Source organism: Ochotona princeps, chromosome 27 (assembly GCF_030435755.1).
Source record: "Ochotona princeps isolate mOchPri1 chromosome 27, mOchPri1.hap1, whole genome shotgun sequence".
NCBI lineage: Eukaryota > Metazoa > Chordata > Mammalia > Lagomorpha > Ochotonidae > Ochotona > Ochotona princeps.
The window spans coordinates 18,048,596-18,058,577 of record NC_080858.1 but is presented as its reverse complement, the minus strand read 5'-3'; the positions used below and the strand labels follow the sequence as shown (position 1 = coordinate 18,058,577).

At 43.5% G+C, this 9,982-nt stretch overlaps 1 long non-coding RNA gene across 1 annotated transcript in view; it reads right to left on the bottom strand.

Moving 5' to 3' along the window:
* Positions 1 to 636, bottom strand: part of LOC131478106 (uncharacterized) — a 28,252-nt gene extending 27,616 nt beyond the window's left edge. The window contains exon 1 of the long non-coding RNA XR_009244298.1: positions 63 to 636. This is a non-coding gene — a long non-coding RNA (uncharacterized LOC131478106). The remainder of the gene's footprint in view (positions 1 to 62) is intronic.
* Positions 637 to 9,982: the final 9,346 nt, after the last annotated feature.

Below are 9,982 nucleotides of genomic sequence, written 5' to 3'. Positions count from 1 at the left end.
CAGTGTCCTAACATCCCTGAGGTTGGGAAGTATATATATTTTAAAAAGCGTATGTGGCTCACAAGTCTGCCAGGTTGAAGTTCCTAACACCCTGCTGCCGGCATCCTGGCTGCATCACCTCATGGTGGAGAAGTACACCAGCCACCTGCAAAAAGAACATGCATAACGGTAACAAAGCAAGAGACCAGGGAGGCCGCACACTCAAGCTATTGGTAACAGCCTGCTCTTATAGAATACATGCACTCCTACCAGAGCTAGCCCAATCCTGCAAGTCACCTCAAATTCATTCAGAAAGGTAAGCAAAGCACCTTCATAACCTAATGTTCTTCCACTAGGCCTCACCTCCTAGAGGATCCACCACCTGAATACCACCCATGGAGACTCAGCTTTTCACATCTGAATCTTTGGGAAACAAACCACATCTAGACAACTGCACTGCTATATCCATTAGTTTGGCGGGATGTTTGGCAGTTTATGCCTTTTCTTATTTACTCCTCTTTGGAGGTTTATAAAATCTCCATTTGAGGCCTGGTGCAATGATCAATTACCTAATTCTCCCCCTTCAGGTGCCAGGATCCCGTATGGATGCCAGTTCATACCTTAGCTGCTCCACTTCCTATCCAGCTCCTGTCTTATGGCCTGGAAAAGCAGTGGAACATGACCCAAGGCCATGGGAGGCCTGGAAGAAGCTCCTGGCACCTGGCTTCAGATTGGCTCAGCTCCAGCTGCTGTGATAATTTGGGGAATGAACTAGCAGATGGAAGATCTTTCTGTATCTCCTCTGTAAATCTGCCTTTCCAATAAACACAAATTTTTAAAAACAAAAACAAACTTCCATTTGGCACAAAGCCATTACTCCCACTAGACTGAACTCTTACCTTTACATTACATGATCTCTGGAGCTTTCGATTCTCTGTGGTCAGGCTGAGTAGCTGGTAAAACAAATACACAAGAACATCACTGTCCAAGGTGTCTTGGGAGGGTGGGCATAATGCAGGTTAAGCCACTGCTTGGTAAGTCCACATCTTACATGGATTGCCTGGTTCACATCCTGGCACCTCTACCTCTGATCCAGCTTTCTGTTAATAGTGGGAGGCAGTAGATAATGGCTATAATGCTTGGATCCAAGTGGGAGACCAAGATGGAATCCTGAATTCCTGGATTCAGCCTGGCCCAGCCCCAACTGCTACAAACATTTGGGAAGCAGACCAGTGAATGGACAATCAATTTCTCTCTCTCCCTCCCTCTCCAGTATTGAAACAAGTAATTTTATTTTTTTTTCTTAAAGTATTTTTTGATTGTAAAACAGTTGCAGGCTTCTTTGAGGATCAGACGAGCTAAGCATATCAAATGCTTAGAACAGCTTTTGGTATTTGTGTTCTCTTCTCTTCCCTAACATGTGCTGCCCTTGGTTAAGCTGAAATTCTCCTTTTCTCTCAAAACAGTCACTGGTTGTTTTTCTGAAATTAATACTGCTTAGAATGAGATGTTTCTTTCTTTTTTTTTACTTAGTAAACTAGATTTGATTGTAAGTGTTTAAGACACATGGAAATTTTTAAAAACACTATCAAAACCATAAGGCACTACAAATGCCTGAATTTCTAGCACCCAGCATGTGAACAGAAGCAAAATACATTCTTTTTCTTTTTTGCAAAAAATAGATTCTTTTTTAAAAGATTTATTTATTTATTTTCTGTCCTTTTTTCATTTTTTTATTATATTTTTGACAATCTTTATAGTTAATTAGGCTCAAGGGCTATAGGAGAGTGGGTAAACAATTATTTCCATATTGTTTCCTTCATGTATCTGAGGTAAGGGGGGATATTGAGGAGAAGCCACACCCAGTTTCCAACCCACCCCAGGTCCCGGACGTGGGGCATGCTCTGAAATACTTGCTCAAGTGGTTTCGATAGTTCACCAGTTAGGAATCACTGCCTATCTCTCCACTCCAAGCACAATGAGGTCATTGAAGAATCCACTGATTGACATAGTCCATCATAGAGTCTCCATTTGCCCAGTATTTCGCTGCCAACATATAGCTGAGAAGTCATATATACAGAGAGGAGGAGAGACAGAGAGGAAGATCTTCTGTCCGATGATTCACTCCCCAAGTGACCACAACGGCCGGTGCTGCACCAATCCAAAGCCAGGAACCAGGAACCTCCTCCGGGTCTCCCACGCGGGTGTAGGTTCCCGAAGCTTTGGACCATCCTCGACTGCTTTCCCAGGCCACAAGCAGGGAGCTGGATGGGAAGTGGAGCTGCTGGGATTAGAACCTGTGCCCATATGGGATCCCGGCGCGTTCAAAGCAAGGACTTCAGCCGCTAGGCCATGCCGCCGGGCCCGAAAAAAAGAGATTCTTAATAAACTTCTAATAAACAAATGAGTGAATGGGTCAATCAGATACACCTCCGGGTTCCAGGAATAAAATAGAACTTATTACCAAATGTTGCACTGGCCTATCCACCTCAATAAAAAGATACACTCCTTCACTTCCATCTCCCACCTGAAAAATCACAAACGTTAGGGATGCCAGACTTCTCTTTTACAAAAGAAAACTTGAAGACCATCCTATCCCTCACTTTGACCCCAGCACTCCCAATTAGTAGCAGCTTCTCTGATATATCACACAGCCCGGCCCCAGAGCCTTCCTAACTATGTTCTGTCAATTTGGAATGTTCTTATCAGTTGTTCTCCTTTTCCCATACCATCACCAATGCAACAAACTCTGGCTCATCTTTCCAGATCTACTCCTTCATTTGCTCCAGGAATCATTTGCTAACCCTCTCTCAGCCATCACAAGGCTGCCTTTGGATGCCTTCCCTCCAAAGAATGCTCTTAGACTTGAGCATTCCTCCTCACAATCTGTGCTGTAAGAACTGACTAGACAGGCATGGTGAATGTTTCCGAGTCTTTATCAGTGAACTGTAAACTCTTGGAACCAAGTATTTCAAATTCAACTTTGCATACTGAATGCCTGGCATATTTTTGACACAACTGCAGAACCATAGCCTCGCCTTGCTGTTACAGCTTGTCAATCAGTGTGATTGGAATATGGCCCAAGCTACATGTAGTTATAACAAGCTCTCCAAATGTTTTCCCAATACAATTTACAGATCAAGTCAAGATAAACATTAATCAGATTTGGTTTCCTGCTTGACACACTGAAATAACAGACAAATACACCGGTTCTCTGGGAAAGCAAGTGAGCCCTGTGACTGCATGAGAGTATTTTTGCAGATGAAGTTCCTGGGCATTTGAGAGAGGAACCCACATAGAACTTAGTGGCTTCCCTGAGAATATCAACCGGGGGGTGGGGGGCCATGGGAGATCAAATTAATAGAGACTTGATGAGAGAAAAAAGAAAGGGCAAACACAGCTCCAGAGAGTGGCTCCCGTTAAGTGTTCAGATGAGTACTGAATACCACATGCCTGTGAAGCTAATGCCCAAAGTTTGGGAAAGAGCCACTGGAAACATTAAAAAAGAAATAACTCTCCAAAGCTTACAAAAGGCCAGGAGCAGTGCCCGTTTCTGCACTAGGTAGAATGCCCAGAAGAATTTTGCCTCAGAGGTGGAAAAAAAAATCAGCCGTAGACTAAACACTCTTTTGACCCTGCCCCCTCAATTATTAAGAATAGAAATTGAAAGGATTAAATATCAAGTTGTTCAGCTGTGTTCCAGAACAAAGCACAAAGATCTTTACAGGATTACCAAAACATCCCACACCCAACAGGGTCACATTCACAATGTCTGGCATCCAATCAAAAGTTACAAAGCTTGCAAAGAAGCAGAGAAATATGATGCACTATGAAGAGAAAAAAAATGAAGAAAATCACTTTAGAAAAGATACAGATCACAGAATAACCACACAAAGGCATCAAAAATTGTGTAGTTATATTCTACACCAAGCTTGCACACATCGAAGCTATAAATGTGAGTCAGACCAAATTTGTAGAAGCAAAATCTACAACAGTTCAATGAAAACTACACTGAACTAGATTAGCAGCACACTAGAAATAGCAGTAAAACAGATAAGTACAATTGAAGACACAGCAATAGATTCACCATAAAACATTTGAAAAAAAAAAAAACAGTGAATTGTAGAACAGCCTCTAAGGTAATGAATATATAAGAATGGATTGAATGTTTTCTAAATTTGATGAAAATTATAAACCCACAAAATCAATGCATGTCAAGCACAAAAACATGTAGAAAACTCCACCAAGACATGTAAGAAATTGCATAAAGTCAGTGACAAAAAATACGTTAAAAGCTGCCACAGGGCCTGGAGGCATGGCCTAGCGGCTAAAGTCCTCGCCTTGAAAGCCCCGGGATCCCATATGGGCGCCGGCTCTAATCCTGGCAGCTCCACTTCCCATCCAGCTCCCTGCTTGTGGCCTGGGAAAGCAGCTGAGGACAGCACAATGCATTGGGACCCTGCACCTGCGTGGGAGACCTGGAAGAGGTTCCTGGTTCCCAGCATCAGATCGGCGCACCGGCCCGTTGCAGCTCATTTGGAGAGTGAATCATCGGACGGAAGATCTTCCTCTCTGTCTCTCCTCCTCTCTGTATATCTGACTTTGTAAGAAATTAAATAAATCTTTAAAAAAAAAAAGCTGACACAGCAAAAGTTATGTTACATACCAAGAACAATTGGGGCAGCATTTAGGATACCTCATGGGGTATCAGGATCCATGTCAGTGCTTGGGGTTGGGTCCTAGCTCCATTCCTGACTCCAGCTTCCAGCTTATGCACGCCATGGGAGACAGCGGAGATTGGCTTTCTAATTTCTGGTGTTGGCCTAGGCCAACTCTGGCTACTGCAAACATCTGGAGGATCAGAAAGAAACTACACTGCAGGAAAAATGAACGTCCAGAGGAATTGAGGGAAACCATCGAGGGTGCCAGTACATACAGTGTGGTAGATCCATAAGGGAAAGAAAAACGCAAAGGAAACATTTGAAGAAATAAATATATAAAGATATGAACATAAACACTCAAGGAGCTCAAAGACCTCCAGATAAGATGAACTGAAAAAAAATGGACTCCAAAATACATTCTATCAGACTTTCGAAAGACAGGGAATCTTTTCAATTTTTTGAAGATTTCATTGAAAGTATGACAGATAGAGGCACAGAAAGATCTTCTGTCCACTAGTTCACTCATCAAATAACTATGATGCTGATAATGGTCCAGGAGGAAGTCAACAGCCCAAACTTCAGGCAGCAGGGTACCAAGCATTTGTGCCATCCCAGCTACTCTCCTAGCCACCTCAGTAAGGAGCTAGATCCAAAGCTGTGCAGCAGGCATGGCACAATGGCTAAATTCTCAGTTTGCAAGTGCCAGGATCGAATACAGGCACTGGCTTGTTTTTTGGCTGCTCCATCAACCATCCAGCTCCCTGCATATGGCCTGGGAAAGCAGCAAAGATGGCCCAAGGGCTTGGGACCCTGCACTCATGTGGGAGGCCCAGGAGATACTAACTCCTGGCTCTGGGCTCCGGATCAGCTCAGCTCTAGCACTTGTAGCCATCTGTGGAGTGAACCAGTGGATGGAAGATCTTTCTCTTCTCTCCTTCTTTCGGTAAATCTGACCTGCCTGCCGATAAAATAAATCCTTCTACAAAAAAGTGGCCTTTTGAGCTGCTGCACCACAACACCAGCCCTAAGAGAAAAAAATCTTAGGAGCAGATACATCATATTTGAGGGCCTCTTAGTCAGACCATCAGCAAAATTTTCATTAGAAACTCCTGATGGCCTGGTGCAATGGCCCAGTGGCTACATCCTTACTTTGAACACAACTGGATCCCATATGGGTACTGGTTTGTGTTCCATAACTTTCCCTCTGTGCAACTCTGTCTTTAAAATAAATAAATCTTCAAAAAGAAAACATACAGAGATGGAAAATAGTAAATTTTAAATGCTTTGCTACTTCTAAAAAAATTATTTATTTCTATCAGAAAGACAGACTTTACAGAGAAAGATCTTCCATGGTTGATTCTCTTCCCAAATGGCTACAACAGCCGGAGCTGAGCTGGTGCAAAACCAGCAGACAGGAGCTTCTTCTGGGTCTACCATGCACACGCAGGGTGCCAAGGCCTTGGGCTGTCCTCAACTGCTTTCTCAGGCAGTAAGCAGGGAGCTGGATGGGAAGTGGGGCTGCTGGGACAAGGCAGAGGACTTTAGTTACTAGTCTACCATGCCAGGCTCCAAATCATTCTTTAATCACGGCATATATCTAAAGCAGATCAACAACATGCTTGCAACAAAGACTGAGAAAATCGAAAAGACAGTTTTACATTAATAGGTGGAGACTTCAATACCCTATTGTAATAATGTTTGAAATAATCAGAAAAAAAAAACACCATGGAGAACTTAAAAATTCAGTAAGATTTAATAGACCTATTGCACACTCTACTTAACAGACAACTGCTGTGCAAAACAGTTCCTCAAGTAATGAAAAACAGAATCATCATATAATAGAGCAAGTATACATGTGAATGTATTCCCAAAAGAAATGAAAGCAGTCTGAGATATTTGTATATCTCTTTAAGATTTATTTAATTTTTTTAAACTGGAAATTCAAATATACAGAGAGGAGGAGAGACAGAGAGGAAGATCTTCCATCCGATGATTCTCTCCAAGTGGCTGCAACAGCCAGATCTGAGTCGATCAAAAGCCAGGAGCCAGGAACCTCTTCCAGGTCTCCCACTTGGGTGCAGGACCCCAAGGCTTTGGGCCATCCTCGACTGCTTTGCCAACTCATGAGCAGGGAGCTGGAAGGGAAGAAGGGCTGCCAGGATTAGAACCGGCACCCATATGGGATCCTAGTACATGCAAACCAAGGACCTTAGCCCCTAGGCTACCATGCCAGGGCCCTGTATATCTCTCTTATAGCAATGTCACTTGCAACATCTAAAAACGTAGAAGAAACTCAATTGTCCATGCCTAGGATAGACATGTAAAGCCTTTTGGCCTTAAAAAGAAAAGAAATTCTACCATATGAATGAACCTTGAGAACATGATGCTGTTATTTCACCAGTCACAAAGACAAATACCATATGACTCTACTTACAGAGGTACTTAAAGTAATTAAAACTACAGAGACTACAATAGGACTGTGACTGCCAGAGGAAGAGGGAAGTTGGGAGTGGGGACAGTTGCTTAGTAGGTAGAGTTTCAGTTTAAGGAGATGAAGTTATGGAAAAGGATCCTGGGTTGACAGTTACACAAAATCATGAATGTATTTCTTGCAACTGCTTAATATCATTATGTTAATGCATATTTTATGACAATTTAAAAATGCAGGTAGGTAGAATTCACAAGGGAAAGGAAGAACAGGAAATACTTGTTTTAAGCTTCTCATACACAATATGGTAGAAAGAAAATTAGCCAAGACAGAAAAGGCTTGAGTAATGTAAGCCAAGTGATGACACCCACAAAACTACTGCACCTATTAAGGCAAAAATACATTATTTTTTTCAAGGTCTCATTTCATTAGTATAATCAGTCTGTTTCATGAAACAAGATTCTATAGTAGAATTATGAGCCATTGTGTGAGCCATATGTGGGTATGGACGAGCCATGGCTGGGTTGAAACATCCAACAGCAAGGACCAGTTTGGGTTGAAGGCCAGTCAGGAAAAGCCACTGTTCCTGCTAGGACAGGAGGTAACTGAGTAGGGCTGGCTCATGGACCACTGGTATGCGCGAAATCTGGCACTGGGAGAGGTTCTGATGGAGGAGCCTGGGCAGCTCCTCTGGCAGGACACAGACCCTGCAGGTAAGTGCAGGAAACATGGTGGGAAACAGCCCAGAACAGGCCATGGGAAGTTACCCACTGGCATGCATTTGGCATGGGTCAGGGGCAGACCAGGCTGAATCAGTTCTCATCATTCACTGGCAAATCCAAGCACCAGAACAGTGTGGGTAGAGCCAGGTTCGGTCACAACAAAAACCAGTGCACAACACGAAATGTCAAGATGAGGATGTGAACACAGCGCCCAAGCAGCAGGCATGAGAACCAGGAAGGGAGGGTGCGGAGCTGGCAGGGGAATAAGGAGTGGTTCCCTTGCTGGACAGCTACTCCCACTGGAGAGCGTGAGCTGGAATGGGGGCAGACCAGACTGGGCAGGGCTACAACACCTGTGGGCCTCATGTGGACCGGATCAGGCTGGGCTGATTATTCCTACTGGTGCAAACAAAATTAGAGTGGGTGAGGGTTGTTTGGGCTTGGCCACAGCATCAGCTGGCAGAAGCTGGCACCGGGGGCTAATACTGTCAAGTCAAGCCACAGAACTACCTGGAGAGTGCATAATCCGGGAGTGGGAGAGGCCTGGGAGGGAAATGGTGGGCTCCTCCCTCTTGGGTTACCACTTCCACGGGAGGGCACGAAGACTGGGACCGGGGCTGGGGTGGCTAGACAGATACCCAACAGAATCTGTATGGGCTGCATAGTGGAGCTGGTTAGATGGAACTAAGCCTTAATACCCTTTGACATGTACGAGAGCCGAATGGGGTGTGGGACAGACTGGACTACTGCTACACATACTGGCAAATCAGGGTAGGGGGCGGGCCTGGTGGGGGTTATTGTGGGTCGCTCCAACTACGCTGTAGCTCCCACTGGTTTATGCAAGGGCCAACTATGTGCTGGGCAGAACCAGGCTGGACTGCAACACCCACTGGTTCCAGTGGAAGTTGGGGCTGAAAACAGAACCAACCCAGCAGTTGCAACCACCAGCTGATCGGGGCGATGTACTGTGGCGTGCCCTGTACTTGCTAGTACACACAAGAATCTGGTCTGAGAACACCTCAGACAAAGTTTCTTTGGAGATCACCACAATCGAAATGCTGAACTCAGAACCCTAACCCAGGAAAGACAAGACAGAACAGGTCAATCAACCATCTCAGCTATATGTTGGCAGCGAAATACTGGGCAAATGGAGACTCTATGATGGACTATGTCAATCAGTGGATTCTTCAAAGACCTCATTGTGCTTGGAGTGGCAAGATTGGCAGCGATCCCTAACTGGTGAACTATCAAAACCACTTGAGCAAGAACCTCGGAGCATGGCCTACATCCGGGACCTGGGGAGGGTGGGAAATTGGGTGGGCCTCTCCCTTAATACCCCCCTTTAAGCATGGGGGAAACAGTATGGAAATGATGGTCTTGCCCACCTTCCTGCAGCCCTGGAACCTTTTTGTCCTGGTTAACTATGTAAAGATTGTAAAAAATATAACAAAAAAATTAATTAAATTAAAAAAAAATTCTATAGTAGAATTAGACCTATTATGGAATTAAGAATAACAAAATGGCATCTGGAAAATGTCCATATATATTAAAAAGCAAGACAAGTGCTGATTTTCAGAAAGTTCATGAAAAGTTATTCTTCTAAGGATTTCAAAACTTTCATTCATCAAAATAAACTTAATTTCATGATTCATGAACTTTAGGAAGTACTCTAACACGTAATTCATGATTAAGGAAATCCCAGGATATTTTGAACTAAATAATGAAAACATCAACATTTGTGGGCTATAAAATACTGCATGCTTAGAAGGAAAATAAAGATGTTAAAAGGTTTGTATCAGGAAAGCTCTAAAATCAGTGATCTAAACTTTAATCCTTAGAAGCTAGCAAATTTAACCCAAAATAAAAGGAATAAAATATGAGCAGAAATTAATAAAATAAAAAAGGACATACAAGGGAAACGCTCAGAATGGATTCTTCAAAAGGTTAATGACACTGATAGTATCTCCACTTTGACTAATAAAGATCAAAGAAATGCAGGAAAGAAAAATATCTTTCCCTACTCCTCTTGACTCATGCCTCAAGCCTATGTTAACAAAAACGACTGACGGCAGGAAACCATCCTAATTTCAATACAAACACACTTCAAACTGTTTGTGAAAGGGCCAGCATTTGGTGCAACAGTTAAGTCACTGCTTGGGACATCCACCTGCCACATGAGACTGCCTGGTTCA